General features: G+C 43.1%; 1 gene segment (V, D, J or C); it reads right to left on the reverse strand.

Annotated features, from left to right (window-relative positions):
• Positions 1–1,938: 1,938 nt before the first annotated feature.
• Positions 1,939–4,330, reverse strand: LOC306994411 (Ig lambda chain C region-like). The segment is given in 2 exons: positions 4,033–4,330; positions 1,939–2,549 (listed from the first exon to the last, which is right to left on the reverse strand).
• Positions 4,331–19,746: the final 15,416 nt, after the last annotated feature.

The following is a 19,746-nucleotide window of genomic DNA, read 5'->3' on the forward strand; positions in this document are numbered from 1 at the left end:
ACTTGATCTTAGTGCTGCATTTGACACCATTGACCACAACATCCTTTTAAATAGGCTTGAACATTATGTTGGCATTAGTGGAATTGCACTAGCATGGTTTAAATCATACTTATCTGACCGTTATCAGTTTGTAGCAGTAAATGAAGAGATGTCTTATCAATCACAAGTTCAGTATGGCGTACCACAAGGCTCAGTACTAGGACCGCTGCTGTTCACTCTGTATATGCTACCATTAGGAGATATCATTAGGAAACATGGAATTAGCTTTGACTGTTATGCCGACGATACTCAGCTCTATATTTCTTCAAAACCTAACGAAACCTACCAATTCACAAAATTAACGGAATGCATAGCTGATATAAAAAATTGGATGACTAGTAATTTCCTACTACTAAATTCAGAAAAAACAGAGATTCTAATTATTGGACAAAAAACTTCCACACGTAATAACATAGAATACTGTCTAACACTTGATGGCTGCTCTGTTAAGTCTTCGTCGTCGGTTAGGAACCTGGGTGTGCTCTTTGATACCAATCTTTCATTTGAAAGTCATGTGTCTAGTATCTATAAAACCGCTTTCTTCCATCTTAAAAATATATCTAAATTACGTCATATGCTCTCAATTAATAATGCAGAACAATTAGTTCATGCGTTTATGACCTCAAGGCTAGATTATTGTAATGCTCTACTGGGTGGTTGCCCTGCACGCTTAATAAACAAACTACAGCTAGTTCAAAACGCAGCAGCTCGAGTTCTTACTAGAACCAGGAAGTATGACCATATTAGCCCCGTTCTGTCAACACTGCATTGGCTGCCTATTAAACATCGTATAAATTTTAAAATATTGCTGATCACTTACAAAGCACTAAATGGTTTAGCTCCGCAGTACTTGAGCGAGCTCTTAACGCATTATAGTCCTTCACGTCTACTGCGATCTCAAAATTCCGGCCAGTTAATAATACCTAGAATATCAAAATCGACTGCTGGCGGTAGATCCTTTTCCTACTTAGCACCAAAACTTTGGAACAGTCTTCCTACCATTGTCCGGGAAGCAGACACACTCTGTCAGTTCAAATCTAGACTAAAAACACATCTCTTCGGCCTAGCATACACATAACACATTATAGACTTCTATAATTAGGCTGCATAGTTTAGAACAGCCGGGACCGGGAACACTTCCCGTAATCCTGATGTACTTGGTACATCATAAGAAGGATGGCGTCTACGCTAATATTAGTCTCTCTGTCTATCCCGAGGTTTACCGCTGTCCACCGGAACCAGGCCGTATCCAGATCTGATGAAGGACCAGCGCCAGGACACGACGACGCCGCTGACCTGAAGTGGCAACCAGTCTCTCCTCCTCTCCACTCCGACTTCAACCAACCGGAACTGGACAAATACTCTGATTCATTCTGAACTTTATACACTGTTCACTCATTGGCCAGAGGAGAACTGGCCCCCGACTGAGCCTGGGTTCTCCCAAGGTTTTTTTCTCCATTCTGTCACCTGATGGAGTTTTGGTTCCTTGCCGCTGTTGCCTTACCTTATGGCTTGCTTAGTTGGGGACATTTAATATTCAACAATATTATAGATCTGCCTTAAAGGTGGACGATGATGAAATTGTTTTTTGTATTATTTTCATGTTATCACTGTGAAGCTGCTTTGATACAATCTGTATTGTAAAAAGCGCTATATAAATAAAGATGACTTGACTTGACTTGACTATTATCAGTCATGTGATCGTCTCTATATTCAGACGACTTTCATCTCTGCTGTGCTCTAAACAAATTATATTTACTAGCAGTAGGCTAACACTAGTTTAATTTGCTCTTTCCACTGAAGATCTGAGGTTTCATATATGGTTTATTTTAGTATTTACACAATGATCCTACTTTTATTATTCATTCTTCCATTGATCGTATAGTGAATACTGACTTTAAAACATTTAAGAAGTTTAAACATTTTGAATGGTTGCTTCATTTCTCTGCAAAATCAATAAGAAAACTGTTTGTTCAACATGCGGTTTATTAAACAGGTTGTAAATCATCTTACATCATCATTAAAGCCAAAATATTGTCTGCAGAAAATGACACAGTTCAGGCACTAAGTTACATTCTTGAACTATTTTTAATATATTCTATATTCATGATTTCTATTACTCTATGACAGAAGATATTATTCCTCGCTATCATAATCACTCAAACAACATCAGATTCTCTGAGTTTAGTCGCTGCATTCAGATTTCTTGATGCTTGTGCTGGTGATCTTTGAGGCGATAATCGCTTCACATGTCAGATCTTGGTCTTTGTCCCACTCTGAGCTCTCGATGGTTAAATAACTGCTCATCTTGAATTTCTGGTCAGGCTGCTGTTCAGCAGAGCCGGTGAAGACGCCTGTAGTAACCGAGTTCCCGTTCACAAGCCAGCGCACATCAGCAAAACCCACAGACATGTGATTGATCAGACACACCAGAGTGACTTTACTGGAGCTGGTCAGATCTTCTCTGGTTGAGCGGAGGATGTTCAGCACAGGAGGAGAAACATCTGCATCTGCATCAACACAAATCACCATTAACATGGACAAACATCTGCATCAACACAAATCACCATTAACATGGACAAACATCTGCATCAACACAAATCACCATTAACATGGACAAACATCTGCATCAACACAAATCACCATTAACATGGACAAACATCTGCATCAACACAAATCACCATTAACATGGACAAACATCTGCATCAACACAAATCACCATTAACATGGACAAACATCTGCATCAACACAAATCACCATTAACATGGACAAACATCTGCATCAACACAAATCACCATTAACATGGACAAGGTGGGAAGGTGGGGAGGTGGGGAGGTGGGGTGGTGGGGAGGTGGGGAGGTGGGGTGGTGGGGTGGTGGGGTGGTGGGGAGGTGGGGAGGTGGGGTGGTGGGGTGGTGGGGTGGTGGGGTGGTGGGGTGGTGGCGCAATGGATAAGACACATGCCTTTGGTGTGAGAGACCCGGGTTCGAATCCACTGTGAGACACCAATGTGTCCCTGAGCAAGACACTTAACCCCAGGTTGCTCCAGAGGCGTGCGACCTCTGACATAATATAGCAATTGTAAGTCGCTTTGGATAAAAGCGTCAGCTAAATGAATAAATGTAAATGTAAATGCAAACATCTGCATCAACACAAATCACCATTAACATGGACAAACATCTGCATCTCAGACACACATATGACTTATTGAACTCTGACTACATTTCAACTTTGAAAATTTCACACATCACCATGTCAACATGTCAAAATATTTAATTAATAAATTATATTATAATTATTTATGTTTAAAAACTGCATCTCAATGTCTTTATTGACTTGCAACACAAAAGTAAAATAGTGCATATGTGTGGGTAGTTTGTTGGATTGTTATTTTCTACATCAAGATTTTGGGTTGAAATGTACATGAATTTATATATGGCACACAGTGTGTATTTTAGATGCTGATACTATATTTTCTACTATTTTTAATCATCTTTGTGCCTTCACAGCTCATTTTCAACTGTCCTACAGCGTGACATAAAGGTACAATTTGAATAATATAGTTCATAAGCTTCATGTATAATAATTATTTAAAAAAACATTCAGCAAAACAGTTTTAGATGTAAAACAGCACGTCACACACCGCAGGTCAACTTCTCATGTGTTGTTTCACAGATACTGAACATAATTAGTTAAATGAGGATTTTTTAAAATACATCAAATTAAACACAAAGTAGATGCTTGACCTTAAATCACAACATGAATAAGTCTGTTCTATAATAATAATATTAATTATTAATTGAATAAAAAACACAACCAGATAAAAGCACAGATGAAAGTTAGGCGCTTGATAAAACTTTCTCTGACTGAATTCACACATTTAACTATTCACTACAATAATGAATTTATATATCTATAATGAAGTTTAGGCTATATTTAATACAGTGAAAAGATTTTTTAAAAAAATTAAAATACAGTGTAAAGATCACTTACCAGTCACAATGAGTTTTGTTCCTTGTCCGAATACCACAGTGACACATTTCATATGTTCAGTCGTACAAAAACCTCCTCAGTCTGTGAAGAGACACAAACAGAAGTGAAACACTCACTCAACCTCAGCGGACTGTGTCCTTTACACATTTATTTCATGGAGAAATGGATCAGATTCAAACACAAACACATTTATGTTGCTGTTTTATTCTTCATATTTGCTGTATTTGACCAAAGTGGCCCGTGTGTTCAGCTACAGGATCACACACAGTCCACCACAGGAATAAGTCCTGCAGAGATGCTGTTGGGACGTAAACTGCATTCCACTCTTGATCCTTTGCATCCATTGATCCATTGATCCATTGATTCATTGATCCATTGATCCATTGATCCATTGATCCATTGATTCATTGATCCATTGATCCATTGATTCATTGATCCATTGATCCATTGATCCATTGATTCATTGATCCATTGATCCATTGATTCATTGATCCATTGATCCATTGATCCATTGATCCATTGATCCATTGATCCATTGATCCATTGATCCATTGCATCCAGACTTGCAACAGAAGTTACGAGACGAACAAAACAAAAGCAGTTTCATGACAACAAATGGCAAGTTAGGAGTTTTCAAGTTGGTGAAGCTGATTTGATAGTTATGGACCCAAGTGGATTTCTGGGATCATTGCCAAGGTGAGGGACGCTCTCTCGTACCCGGTCATGCTCGAGCTGGCAAAGTAGTGCGTAGACACGTGGATCAAATTCTCTCTCAGGCGGTGGAGAGTTCAGAGTCGGGATGTTTCCTTGGACACATCAGTGTGTAGCGGGACTGACTCCGTTTGTGGAGACACTGTGACAGAGCCAGCGGGTTTGGGCTCTCAGGACCAGCCGGAGTGTTGAAAGCAAAACCCTGAGTTCAATCCCAGAGGTCCGCAGGTCCCAAAGGACTGATCAAAAGCCCAAACACTTGGAAGACTTTGTGTTGTGAGAAAAAAAAGAAAAGAAAAGAAAAGTTGTAACGTTAAAGGTTTTGTTGGAAAAACGTATTGGTTGATGTTGTTATCTTTAAGATGGGTGTCATTTGGAAATGTGATTACACACATACTTATACCATGGTCACTTGCCAAATAAAACATTTTTAAAACATTAGTTTATATTTTAATTAGGCTAAATCTAGTTTTTACAAATAATAACTTGCCTGACGGTTTACTTAGCAACCGGAGATATTTATAGTCCGCTCAGCTTGTAGAACCCTTCAGGTTCAAAAATGAATTTTTTTTCAACTGCCTGTTGCTATGGTTACTCACAGCTGTTGTAGGCAGCGCATTTATTTATTAATTTCGAATGGTAAACAGGCAGTTTCACCAGAACGACTTTACTAGGTGTCCTCTATCACTTTTTAACGGACCCCCTGTGTGGCACTAGTGTTAAGTCATTGAATAGAAATGTATTCTAATTTCACATTTTCGTGTTTGGAGTAATCTATTCAGACTAAATTTCTCTGCTTGTGCCTGAAGTCTGTCTTGGACTCCTGTTTGGTTACTTTAATAAGAGATCTGCAAGAAGGGAATTTATTTATGTGTATACAGCGGCGTAACTTATCCAAAACGCTAGGGGGAGCTCTCGCTGAGATCTGCTCCAGAACGTGTAAAATAGCAGTTAATGCAGAGACGAGCAGATAGCTAACACAGAATTGAGACGCTTCACTTGTGATTGACTGTGAATGTTATATCTGTCTTGCAGGTTTGCATACCAACATTTTCTTTAATTAAATGTGTTGCACCGGAATCGACGCCTGCTCTTTTCTATATGTGTAACATATTTTGGCGAGCCAAGCAGCCAGGAGAGGTAGCACAGTGTGACGGAGACTACCTCTTCATACAGAGACGAATTTAGTAATGGAGAACAGCCAACACCTTCACGACCAAGTGAGCGCTGGACTCTGGCAGTTAGATGAGGACCATCTGCAAGAGGTTTGTCGTTACCTTAAATGTAATGTGTCCCCAGGAAAGCCCAGACGGTTGCTCATCAAGACAGTCGAAAACATTTTGGAGGACGCTCAGGAGAATGAGGATGAAACTGAGGTCATGCAGTATTTCAAAGATTTACTCTCGTTCATGAGTGAGGTGAAACAAGGCGCCATTGATGTGGAGGTGATGGGAGAGAAACCAACTCAAGTAAGAGGGCTGGAAGAAAGGTATCTTAGCCGCTCACAACGAGATGAGGACAGTGACGGTAAGGCTGAAAAGATTATAGACAGTCACAAGCCTTTTAAAAGTAACACAAGGTATGAGAAGAGGATTGAACCATCTCAGAAATTGACTGAAGTGACTCTAAGACGAGAATTTAAGATCTGGGGACAGATTGGAGAAAGTGGACAGAAAGAAAAGTTGTCATACCCCAGTCTAATTCGCCAAATGGAAGTGGGATTAGAGAAGGGCCACTCTGAGACTGAGATAGTAGAGGCAGTGGTTAGAGCTGTCACCCCAGGCTTGCCATTGAGAGATATGTTGGAGATTAAGCGTGGTCTTGCACTCCAGTCATTACACACCATCTTAAAGGGCCACTACAAAGTTGACAGTACAACTGCTCTGTACAACCAGCTCATAAATGTATCCCAAGAACCCAAAGAGTCAGTTCAGAATTTCATCTTCAGGGCAATTGAATTGAAAGAGAAACTGCTGTGGAAAGCTGAGGATGGCGATGATGACCGCTATAGCAGAGATATCATCCAGCGTAAATTTCTGCGTTCAATTGAAACCGGACTTACAAGTGACTCTCTGAAATTTCAGATACAGCCCTACCTCAGTAACATTAGGACAACGGATGAGGAGCTGATTGAAGCGGTGAATGAGGCTGCTAAGCTGGAAGGTGAACGACAAGAGAAACTGAAAAGGCTCCAGGCAGGTAAACCTCCCCGCATACATGAGTTCCATACCAACCCACGATCTGATTACTCACCGGCACTGGCTGTACAGGCAGCAAAAGAGCCTGCTATGGCAATCAGAACAGTAAGAGGAAGGGAATCTAAAGAATGCCAGAAGGTCAATAATGAGGTTCCAGACACCCAAAAGCTCATCGAGGAGCTGAGAGCAGAAATGAGACAGATGATTACAGCTGCAATGGAAGCGAATAAGACACCCGTATGGTACAGAGAAGAACGACAGCGAGGCTGTAAGAAATGTAGGGAAGAGCAAGTAGGAGAAAATTGTAATCATTGCTTCAAATGTGGACAAACAGGCCATTTCTCACGTGGATGCAGAGTACAGAACTCACAGTCGGGAAACGACCAAGGACTGCTGAGACGGGGCCATCAGTAGTCCTCCCGGAAGTGTCCCATTCCTCGTCACCAACCCTTCCTGGGGGCCGCATACAAACCAATCAGCCAACTCAGTTTGCCATGTCGAATACCCATTCATCTAATTCATCAACCTCAGTAAAAGCCAATACCAATCTCTGTAGTGTGAAGTATCTCCCACCCCAACATGAATCACAGCTCATTAAACTGATTGGAAAACGCTGCTTGGTCAACTGTCGCATGAATGGTCAGCCAATGGAGGCGCTGTGGGACACCGGTGCGCAAGCGAGCATTGTTAATGACTCTTGGCGACGACAATATCTCCCAGATACTGTTGTGCAGCCCCTGGAAGAGTTGTTAGGAGAGGCGACCCTGACTGGTTTAGCAGCTAACAACACAGAAATTCCATTCATCGGATGGGTGGAGGTTAATTTCCAACTGGATGGAGGTCCGTTCCCAACACCACTGTTAAAAGTACCCATGTTGGTGTCCAGTGATCTAACAGTAGCAGAGGACCCAATCATTGGATACAACGTCATCGAAGAGGTTGTGAAAAGGATCGAAGACACTCCTGGGCGTGGAGAGAAGAAAACACTACATACAATGAGTTCTGCATTCTCAATCACCCACAGCGAGGCACACACACTGATGAAATTAATCCGGAGTAAGGAGCAAGAGGAAACTGTGGGGGTGGTGAAGATTGGGAGAAAACGTGTATACTTGCCTGCAAATCAAGTTACCACTGTAATGGTCCGTGCTCACGTCGGGTCTCAGTACCAGGGCCAAGAACTGCTCTTCTTACCCAGTGAGACAAGCCCAGTTCAAGATCTAGAATTGAGTGAAGCAGTAGTGAAGATTCCTGTAAGACACATCAAGCATATACCCATATCAATTGTCAATGCAGCAAAGCATAATATCACCCTGCAGAGAAACCACATTTTGGGTCACTTACAGCCCGTGAAAACAGTGTATCCTGTGGCAGTCCACCCCACTGGACCCGAGAATCCCCCAGCAGAGAGAGCCCGAACTGGTGAGTCAGCCCCTGAAAAGACCACTACTATGGCAAGAGACAAATCACCTCCACCAGCATGGGATCCCCCTGTCAATCTGGACCATCTCACAGAAGCTCAGCAGGAAGCCGTGAGAAAAGTATTGAGAGAAGAGTGTCAAGCTTTTGCTTACGATGACGACGACATTGGTTTCATCCCATCGTTAAAGATGCACATTACACTTCATGACACCAGGCCTGTGCAGAAAACTTATATGTCTGTCCCAAAGCCCTTGCATGATGAGGTCAAGGAATATTTGCAAGACTTGTTAAATAAAGGTTGGGTGGCTCCCTCCAAGTCGGCATACTCCTCTCCAGTGTTAGGGGGGTAACAGTTATAAGACCCGAGACCAGATATGATGAAAGAAGACCAGGAGTCGTGAGGTTCAATCAAAAAGATAAAAATTTACTGAAGAATAGTTTGCAGTTTCATTGGTAGAGCGAGCGTCAAAGTCTCACGAGGAGGTCGCAAGCCAACTCTACCTTACACAAAATAATACACCAATTATACCATTTTGCAAGGGCAAGCATAGCATCATCATACATCTGATTGGCTAAGAGAACATAAAACCATAAACAATTTCACACATGTGAGCAGATAAAAGGTGCCTATCGCCATTAGTCAGGATAGCTGTCGCCAATCCTTAGATGTAGGTCAGTTTTGACCTCGCAGGTTAGAGGAGAGCGTCAGTACGGCTGAGCGTTGTGTCCCCCGTGCCTATGTAGAAAGTCAAACACACACACACAGAACAACACCAAATAACATCACCAAGGCCAAAGAGTGCTTGAGCTCTGCATTATCAGTTAACCAAAACATAGCTCCTCAGGAAGGAAGGGAGAGAAATGGCATTACTCTCAAGAGAAAAATATAATTTCACAAGCACAAAAGAATATAGAAATGATTATGTGATAATGCATATACTTGATTATTGATTATTATAAAAGTAATGTAAGCATTCAAAAGGATATGGAATGAAATATATATATAACTGACTGAAGAGACAAGGGATTTTGACCAACCCTTCAGTCCCCCGTTTTAGACCTATGTGGGGCCCAATACCGCCACGTCTGGTCTAACAAGTGAGGTCACTACGGAAGGTGGAGTGGTGACGAATGCTTCCCTGGCGGGTCACAAATGTCTCTTCACCTCTTTACGGACATGCTGGAAACTAAAAATTCCAGTCCCCATTCCGAGGCTCTCCCACCTTCCACTCACAACAGGGCATCAATGTTGTTCTTTCTCAGTTTATCGCTCAGGCGGTTTGTCAGCTTGATCAGTCTGCTTTCCTCCTCGGCAGGATTCAGCTTACTGCAAGCAGACCTGCAAATATATGAGAAGAAGAAACGAACACACATACACACACAAAAACATAGAAGAGCCAACCCACGCCTCCACTTCTATCCCACCAACCTTTTTGCATATTGAGGGTATTACAGGGATAATTTGGGGAGTGACCAAGCCAAAAGGTCACCGTCTCATTTCCGTCCAAGCGATAGCAGCGATCATTAACGTTCTGATACATGGTTGGAATTAAATTTAGACCCTCAGTTGAATTTAGGCATGGGTATTGAACCCATGATGGACGGTTATAAATCTCCTCACAATCCCAGTGAGTGGAGAACGCATGGAGTCTACCGGTCCAAATTGAAATCTGAATACATCAGGAATGATATGGCTATTATAATCAAAGCGACAAACGAGAGAGGGAGTACCAATCGAATGATGGCCCATCTCACTTTCAGTCGTTTGGTATTTCGCACTTCTTCCTAAAGAATTAGCAGCTTCAATATATTGTCGGATTCCGCCATCTGTAATGATAAAACATTGTTACAGAATTTTACACTATCACACATATAAATGACAGACCTTTACGAGACAGTTCGTTATTATGATGCGGTGATTTGGTTGGAACCTTTATCGAGTGGTTTCACCTGTGACCAATGTCTCCAGACAGTACCCAGAACCCCTCTGTCAAGTAAAAGAGATGTACTAGTTGTCAAGAGCACCTGGAAAGGTCCATCAAATTTTGGACCTAGAGGAGAAACAATCTCTCTTTGCAACATTACACTGTCACCTATTTCAGGCAAGGCCGGCATGTCTTTTTGCTCAACATCATCTCTCTCTGCTTGTCGGACACTGACACTAACTCGTGTATCGCGTAAACAGTTATCCAAAGCCTTCAGATAATTTTGCAAAGCATCTTTCAACGGCCCGGACGGTCCCTCATGTTGCAGGGGAGCATCCCTATGCAGTCGCATGTAACGACCTGTCATTATTTCAAAAGGACTGATCTGAGTAGTTTTGTTAGGGCTGGCTCTCATACTTAAAATAATAATTGGGACAGCTGCGTGCCACCCCTTCCCCCACTCCAACAATCTCTTTCTCAATGACGTTTTAAGTGTTCTGTTTGTATGTTCAATGGAGCCGCTAGACTGAGGCCTAAACGGGATGTGGAAGTGTTGCTTCACTCCCATCAATTTCATGACATTTTTCATTACCTTTCCCGTGAAATGTGTACCCTGATCTGAATCAATTTGTAAGGGTAAGCCCCATCTTGGGAAAATTTCATTCAACATTACTTTTGCGGTTGCGTCTGCGGTGCAGTTTCTCAGTGGAAATGCCTCCACCCATCTGGAGAAAAGATCGACAATCATTAGAATGTATGCGAACCCTCCACTAGGGGGCAATGGACCTATGAAATCAATTTGGAGGTGTGTCCACGGACCCTGAGGTCGAGGGGCATGTCCTAAGGAAATTTTCAGCTTTGAGGAAGAATTAACCTTAAGGCATACTAAACATCTCTTACAGAAATCATTGCAAGAAGCCCTCAGCCTTGGCCACCACCAGGTTTTTGAAATCATTGCATGTAATTTCTCAGGCCCTGCATGTGCCAACCCATGATACAAGGACATAAGTTCAGTTCGAGCAGAAACAGGGCAAACAAAGCGTCCATTAAATTTCCAAAGTCCTTCAGAATTTTTCTGTGCTCCTAACTTTGTCCACTGTTCTATCTCTTCAGGGTCATCCTCTGCATAAAGTTCAAAAATGTCTCTGGAAGTTTCATTCTCCTGAAGGGAAAGAGTCATCACACTCACACATGATTCAGTCAGTTTTGCAGCCTCTCTGGCAGCAGCGTCTGCAGCGTGGTTCCCTTTGGCTTCCGGGGAGCTGTCAGTAGCGTGCCCGGTGACTTTGATGACTGCTCCTTCTGCGGGAAGATCACAGGCATTCATAAGTTCTTGTACTGTTGATGTGAGATAGGAAGTCCTGCAGTAGTCAGAAATCCCCTGCGCCTCCATACGGGGCCGAAGCGTGTTCCCTGCTCATGAAAGCTGGAGCCGTCCACGAACAAGTTCATAGCATTAGACAGGGGTTCAGATTGAAGAGGGCTTTGGCTGTCCGCCTCGATCAGTCGGGCACAGTTGTGTGCAGTTCCTTCTTCTGGAAGCAAGGAGGCAGGATTGATAGCAGTTTTCAATGTCAATTTGTATGTCCACATTTTTACTCAAGAGAGTGGTCTCCCATTTGGCTCGTCGTTGATTAGAGATGGAGCCTAAACGGGTATTTGTTAACAGTTTCAAAATCTGGTGTCTGGTGTGCAGTATCACCTTTTGATGTGTCACAATGTCACTGCCCACTCTGCACAGTCACAAATCAACAGGCACGGATGTTGCCCTGCCATTGAAACAGAAATAGGAGCAGAATAATATCCTACCATCCCATACGAGTTCCGGCCCAGAACCTTTTGACCCAGAGCAGCGGAGTAAGACCGGGTCCCCACCCATGTCCATAGGTGGAAAGGCCTGCTGGCATCGGCATGTCGTAATGCTGGGGAGGAAGCAAGAGTTTCTTTGATACTCACGAAAGCCTCCTCCATCTCCTCAGTCCAGTCGATCAAATCCGATCCAGGTCTTCCTCCTTTCAGTGCCTCTGTGAGTGGTTTAGAGAGTTTAGTCTATTCAGAAACATACTGGCGGCAGTAATTCAAAAGACCCATCACTTGCCTTAAACCAGTGACAGTGTTTGGCTTTGGAAGTTCAATAATAGCTTTAACTCGTTCGGGGGGGATGCGTCGGCCACGCACCCCCCACAATCTGTCCCAGATAAGTCACTCCAGGTAATGCTAGCTGTGCTTTCTTCAAGTTCACTTTGACTCCCCCGTTTTGGAGGGCCTTCAAAACAGTCTGAATAGTTTCAGCTCCCTCTCGTGCTTCATTTCTCAAAGGGTATTGTCTTTTGGCTTCATGCAAGGGACCTGGAATGCTCAGAGGCTGAATCTGTGCCAGACCACAATCATATTTTTCTTTTGCCCATACATTTGGGAATTTAGAAATTATAAACTTCAGCGATACTCACAGAATCAGCCACTGCACATCTCTCCTCATGGTGGGGGCCAGTCTGAGATAAGCGAATTGTTTCATTGCAGCCAAGCACTAGCTTATTTTTAGAAAGCAAAACATCAGCTTCAAGGTTTTTCAAAATGTAAACACCAATAATTGTCCCTACAGTGTTTTCTCCTACCCAAAATTCAGTCTAATATACATTTTCAGAGTTAGAAATGGTTAGAGGGACAGAAACAGATTTGTGATACACCTGTTTGCTATTTAGACCTTCTATATACAAAGTTTCAGAAGTGATTTCAAGATCGATTGGTTACAACAGCCACATTCAACAGTCCGCGAGCCTCAGTATAGGGTCCATCATACTGGTTCTCAGTCTGACCGGCTAAAGCTGCCGCCTGAACAGTCTGAGAAAAGATGGTGGGGGCGGAGGGAGCACGAGAGACCGTCTCACATTTCGCAGCTCTCTCAGCCTGATCACACACTGCCTTTAGACCTTCACTCAAACTGCACAGATCAGATCCTATCTCTCGTCCGATAATTTTGTCATCCTATCACGTTGAGCAATCAAGCTGGACCACCCATTAATCATGTTAGGGATTGTTTTTTTTTTTTCTTGTTTTTTTTTCAGGAGTTATTGGTATACCACCCATCTTACAAATCCATGAATAGGGCAAACACGGATAAAAATTTGACTTTATCAGCTTCTTTTTTTGTTTGCAGCCAGTCTAACTGCTGTGTGATTTTCCAATCAGAATCAAACCCCTGACTGACCATTTTCTTAATGAGCTGTGCGTATTTCTTTGATTTGAGCTCGTCAGAGCAGAGCTGTTTACAGCGTTCGCTCTCTTCCATTTGGTCAGGACTTTTTTTCTTTATCAGTCATTCTTATTGGTCACAGATGAAAAACCACCACAGAAAAAGATTTAGCAGCCACAACAATAAATTTGGCGGAAAAATACGTTTAGCAACAATAGTGAGACTTCTACACAATGAAACTGCAAATTATGTTTCGCTTCCCAAGTCACATAAAACTGGTCTATGCCAATTTGGGTCACACTATATATATATTTATTTGTTTGGGACCGTTCCTGATGCATCCCTGGCAAACAACCCTATATTTTACTATTTTTATTTTATTTTATTGATTTAACTAACATCTTGTTCCCTATCTGCCTGAATCACTAACTTCGGGGATCCCCTATCTGAGATGGAAGAGATTGATCAGGTTTTGCGGTGCCACTGGACCTAATCCAGGGACGCCCTCTGCTGGGGTGGTGTACCACACCAGTATTGCCCCACTGGGCCCCCACAGAGTGCGTTTCACTTTTGCTGTTTTAAACAAAACAGCAACCCTTTATACTCTCGTAGTATAAATAATCTTCACTCGCCTCGTCGGAGTGAAGCTCTCCCGTTCCCCTTCAAAATCTCTTCCAATCAGACAGCCCTAATAATTAATCAAATCTTCCTACCTTGTTTGCTGATTTGCCAGAGATGTCACCACAGAATGGTTTCCCGCCAATCCTCCACCAAACTGTTAGGGGGGTAACAGTTATAAGACCCGAGACCAGATATGATGAAAGAAGACCAGGAGTCGTGAGGTTCAATCAAAAAGATAAAAATTTACTGAAGAATAGTTTGCAGTTTCATCGGTAGAGCGAGCGTCAAAGTTTCACGAGGAGGTCGCAAGCCAACTCTCCCTTACACAAAATCATACACCAATTATACCATTTTGCAAGGGCAAGCATTGCATCATCATATCTCTGATTGGCTAAGAGAACATAAAACCATAAACAATTTCACACATGTGAGCAGATAAAAGGTGCCTATCGCCATTAGTCAGGATAGCTGTCGCCAATCCTTAGATGTAGGTCAGTTTTGACCTCGCAGGTTAGAGGAGAGCGTCAGTACGGCTGAGCGTTGTGTCCCCCGTGCCTATGTAGAAAGTCAAACACACACACACAGAACAACACCAAATAACATCACCAAGGCCAAAGAGTGCTTGAGCTCTGCATTATCAGTTAACCAAAACATAGCTCCTCAGGAAGGAAGGGAGAGAAATGGCATTACTCTCAAGAGAAAAATATAATTTCACAAGCACAAAAGAATATAGAAATGATTATGTGATAATGCATATACTTGATTATTGATTATTATAAAAGTAATGTAAGCATTCAAAAGGATATGGAATGAAATATATATATAACTGACTGAAGAGACAAGGGATTTTGACCAACCCTTCACCAGTAGTCTGCGTGAGAAAAAAAGACGGCAGTCTTCGGTTATGCTGCGATTACCGGGAGCTAAACCAGAAGTCAGTGCCCGATCGCCACCCAATCCCTAAGATACAAGACATGCTGGATGCACTAAGTGGAAGCACTTGGTTTACTGTCTTGGACCAGGGGAAAGCATACCACCAGGGCTTCCTGGATGAGGAGAGCCAGCCGCTATCAGCATTTATAACCCCATGGGGGCTGTACCAATGGATACGCATTCCATTTGGGCTGAGTTCGGCACCAGCCGAGTTCCAAAGAAGTATGGAAAGCTGCTTGTTAGGCCTTCGGGACACAATATGTCAGCCCTACCTAGATGACAACTTGGTCCATAGCAGCAGTTTTGAAGATCATTTGGCTCATGTGCGGCTGGTGCTCCAGCGCTACAAAGGGCACGGTGTAAAGCTCACCCCGAAAAAATGTGAGCTCTTCAAACGCAAAGTGAGGTTCCTGGGGAAGATGGTGTCTGGTGAAGGTTATACGATGGACCCAGCGGAGATTGCTCCAGTGCAGGCCTTGAAGGCAAGGACACCATCCACAGTGGGTGACCTAAGGAAGATGTTAGGGTTCTTGTCTTATTACCGTTCTTATATCCCAAATTTTTCACGCATTGCCCAGCCGCTCTACCAGCTACTGACAGCAAGAGATAAGGGTTCAGGTGAATCAGGAATGACCTCGAGGAAAGGAAAACTCTTCCGGCAGGGGAGAGAAAGTAGCTTAACGTCACGAACACCCATTGAGTGGACACAAACTCACCAAGTTATACTGAGCAACCTTTTAGATCACCTTGCACAACCTCCAGTCCTGGGTTTCCCAGATTTCACTCAGCCCTTTGTGCTACACTGCGATGCATCCCAGGAAGGGTTGGGTGCGATATTGTATCAACGCCAGAATGGTAAGATGGTAGTAATGGCTTACGGGTCCAGAACGCTAAGTGCTCCAGAGAAAAGGTATCATTCTGGCAAGCTTGAATTTCTGGCGTTAAAGTGGGCTGTTTGTGAGCGTTTTCGCCATTACTTGTACTATGCACCATCTTTTGTTGTCTACACTGATAACAATCCCTTGACCTATGTACTCACCACCGCCAAACTGAATGCCACCGGGCACAGATGGGTTGCACAGCTTGCCGACTTCAACTTTTCCATAAAATACCGGCCGGGTAAACATAATGCTGATGCGGATGGTCTGTCACGCATGCCATTGGACATCGACAAGTTTATGGAGCAGTGCACAGAACAAATGCAACCAGAAGTCCTTCAAGCTTCAGTGGAAGGAGTGGTAGTTGAGTGTGACAATCCCTCACAAGGAGCAGGGTTGATTCATTTTAATGCCTTGAGTCTAGTGAAAGAGAGAGACCAAAGTGACCTGGGTCCAGCACTGTCTCCAGCCCAGATTCGAGAGGCTCAGGAGAATGACATTATTATTGGGAAAGTCCTGAAGTTCAAGGAGAAAGATCAACGACCAAGTAGAGAGGCAGTAAAAGCGGAACATCCGGATGTGGCAATGCTGTTAAAACAATGGTTCAAACTCTGGGTGGGTGAAGATGGAGTACTGTATAGGAAGACTAGGAAAAGAGAACAGTTGCTCCTGCCCGAGTCTTACCATTCCCTGATTCTAACTGAACTCCACCAAAAGATGGGTCATTTGGGTGCGGAGAGAACCCTTTGCCTCATCAGAGAGCGCTTTTACTGGCCTAGAATGCAGAGAGATGTGGAACACTTTGTCACCAAAGTATGCGAGTGTCTGAAAAAGAAAAAGCCAGTCAGACAAAGTCGAGCACCTTTAACTCCGATCCACACCACACATCCATTCGAAATGGTCTCAATCGACTTTCTTCATCTGGAGACCTGCAAGCAAGGTTTCGAATACATTCTTGTGGTGATGGATCACGTTTGCACAGGCATACGCAACCAAAGATAAATCTGCTAAGACTGTTGCAGAGAAACTTTTCAATGACTTTGCTTTGAAGTTCGGTTTTCCCTGTAAAATCCATCATGACATGGGCAAAGAATTTGACAACAAACTGATGAAGAAACTGAAAGAACTTTGTGGAATCTGCGGATCACACACCACACCCTACCATCCACAAGGCAATGGACAAGTGGAGCGATTCAATCGCACTCTATTGTCCATGCTCCGTACACTTGAGGATGAGGAAAAAGTAGACTGGAAGAATTCCTTGGCCAAAGTGGTTCATGCATACAATTGCACAAGAAGTGAAGCAACCGGTTTCTCTCCGTACTACTTGCTGTATGGAAGATCCCCTCGCTTACCGATTGACATTCTTTTCAACTTGAAGACAGATGAAGAGTATGGCACTTACCAGGACTATGTGTCTCGTTGGAAGGAACGGATGAGTGAGGCTTACCAAATTGCATCAAAGACCGCTTCAAAAGCAGCAGCCCGTGGGAAAGCGTACTATGATCAGAAGACTCAGGGGAGAGATCTTCAGCCTGGTGACCGGGTCCTCATCCGCAATCTAACTCCAAGGGGGGGTTCCGGGAAGATACGGTCATACTGGGAAGATCAGGTACATGTGGTAAAAGAAAGGAAACATGCTGAAAGTCCAGTATATGAGGTGAGACCTGAAAGAGAGAAGGGGAAAAGCCGTGTCATCCACAGAAATCTTCTCCTACCGTGTGACTTCTTGCCGCTTGAAAGGGAAAAATCGGATCGATCTAGTTCACAGAAGGCTCGAAACACGCCTAAAGGGAATAAGATTGACAGAGACAAAAAGAGACAGTGTCCAGTAAATTCTGAAAGCGAGTCGGAGGAATATGTTCTTACCGGTCGGTGGCAAGAGGAGGATCGCATGCCTCTTAACCCAAGAGCACCGCCTTTCAGGCCTCGAGATGAACCCCTTCAGAGCGAAGAGGATTTGCCCCTTCAGAGCGAAGAGGATTTGCCCCTTCAGAGCGAAGAGGATTTGCCCCTTCAGAGCGAAGAGGATGTGCCCCTTCAGAGCGAAGAGGATTTGCCCCTTCAAAATTGTTCCGAAGGAGGGGATTTGCCCCTTAATTTTGAAAAAAATGCACTCTGCTCAAGTCATGATGGGGACATTGACAGTGACAATGCTGTAAATGACAGTGAGTCAGAGATGGGGGACATTGACAGTGACAATGCTGTAAATGACAGTGAGTCAGAGATGGACTCTCCAAAACCCCTGAGACATTATCCAAAGAGACAGAGACAGAAATCAGTGGTGTTTACTTATGATACCTTAGGTCAACCTTCTTTTGTCCAAAGGGACTGCTCGGTAGAAGTAAAGCAGGTACCTGGGCCAAGCGGTCATTTCTGGAGACCTTGGAGCATAGTTGAGAGTTGTTAAAAGACTCCAGTTGAGAAACTGTTGAATATGCTCAAGTTATTTTTGAAATGTCAGGAGACATTTAGTTTTGTGGGGGAGAGTGTGGCACTAGTGTTAAGTCATTGAATAGAAATGTATTCTAATTTCACATTTTCGTGTTTGGAGTAATCTATTCAGACTAAATTTCTCTGCTTGTGCCTGAAGTCTGTCTTGGACTCCTGTTTGGTTACTTTAATAAGAGATCTGCAAGAAGGGTATTTATTTATGTGTATACAGCGGCGTAACTTATCCAAAACGCTAGGGGGAGCTCTCGCTGAGATCTGCTCCAGAACGTGTAAAATAGCAGTTAATGCAGAGACGAGCAGATAGCTAACACAGAATTGAGACGCTCCACTTGTGATTGACTGTGAATGTTATATCTGTCTTGCAGGTTTGCATACCAACATTTTCTTTAATTAAATGTGTTGCACCGGAATCGACGCCTGCTCTTTTCTATATGTGTAACACCTGCAGCCAATCAGAATCGAGTATTCGCCCAGACCATGGTATAACTATGCTCATGGGTAGCTTGAAAAAGAGGTTCTGCGTGACTTCCGTAAATATAGGCTACCCGTATGCACCAATATTACAAAGGCAGAGGAAAATAATTCTTGCTGCGTTGTGTTGAAAGCCATAACGTCTCCAGCCTGTTTGTTGTTCGAGTGACGAGTTATCATTAAAGTGCTTTGAAACACAATTTCATATACGGCTGTTGTTATTCTGAGGTGTCAGTGAGTGAATCCTGCTGGTGTCTCAGTGTGTTCACACTTGTACTTCGGCTCTCCTGGTTCTTTTGGTCCGGACCAAAAAAAGAAAACAATACAAAGTCCTGATTCGCTTAGCATTCATTCACACTGTCATTTTTAACACTGGACCTAAAGATACAAAGAAAATAAAAAATAAAATATTTGATGTTGCGACATCCAAAGCAATGCTGTGTTCAAGTCAACCACAACTCTCTTCATTAAAGCTCTTCAAGTGATTCAGTGTCGTGATGTCAAGAAACAAGATCATAAGCAGCAGTTTTTATGAAGTTTTGGTCAACATGAGGAATTTCCAGCTATGACACGAGATAAAGTGTTTGTGTGTCTTCTTTTTCACCAATTGCTGTCATTCATTCTTTGCTTTGTTATTATTGTTCATTTGTAGATGAGATTGCATGATTATTTGTAGCCAAAGATGAGAGTAATCTGTTGTTCACACTGAGTGAATTCACTTTGGGACGGAGATGCCGTTTGTCGGGGCGTTTCAAACAAAAGTGAACAACTGAATCCATCAAATACTGTAAGTCTGTTAGTGAAGGAAACATGCTGTGGTCACTTCGAGAAAGTGTGTCTTTACACCTGAGGACCAGAGATGAGAAACTGCTGTAGCTTCAGAAGCACATTTAACACTATCCTGTCAT

The sequence above is a fragment of the Phoxinus phoxinus genome, assembly GCF_949152265.1.
Source record: "Phoxinus phoxinus genome assembly, chromosome: 1".
In the NCBI taxonomy this organism is placed as follows: domain Eukaryota; kingdom Metazoa; phylum Chordata; class Actinopteri; order Cypriniformes; family Leuciscidae; genus Phoxinus; species Phoxinus phoxinus.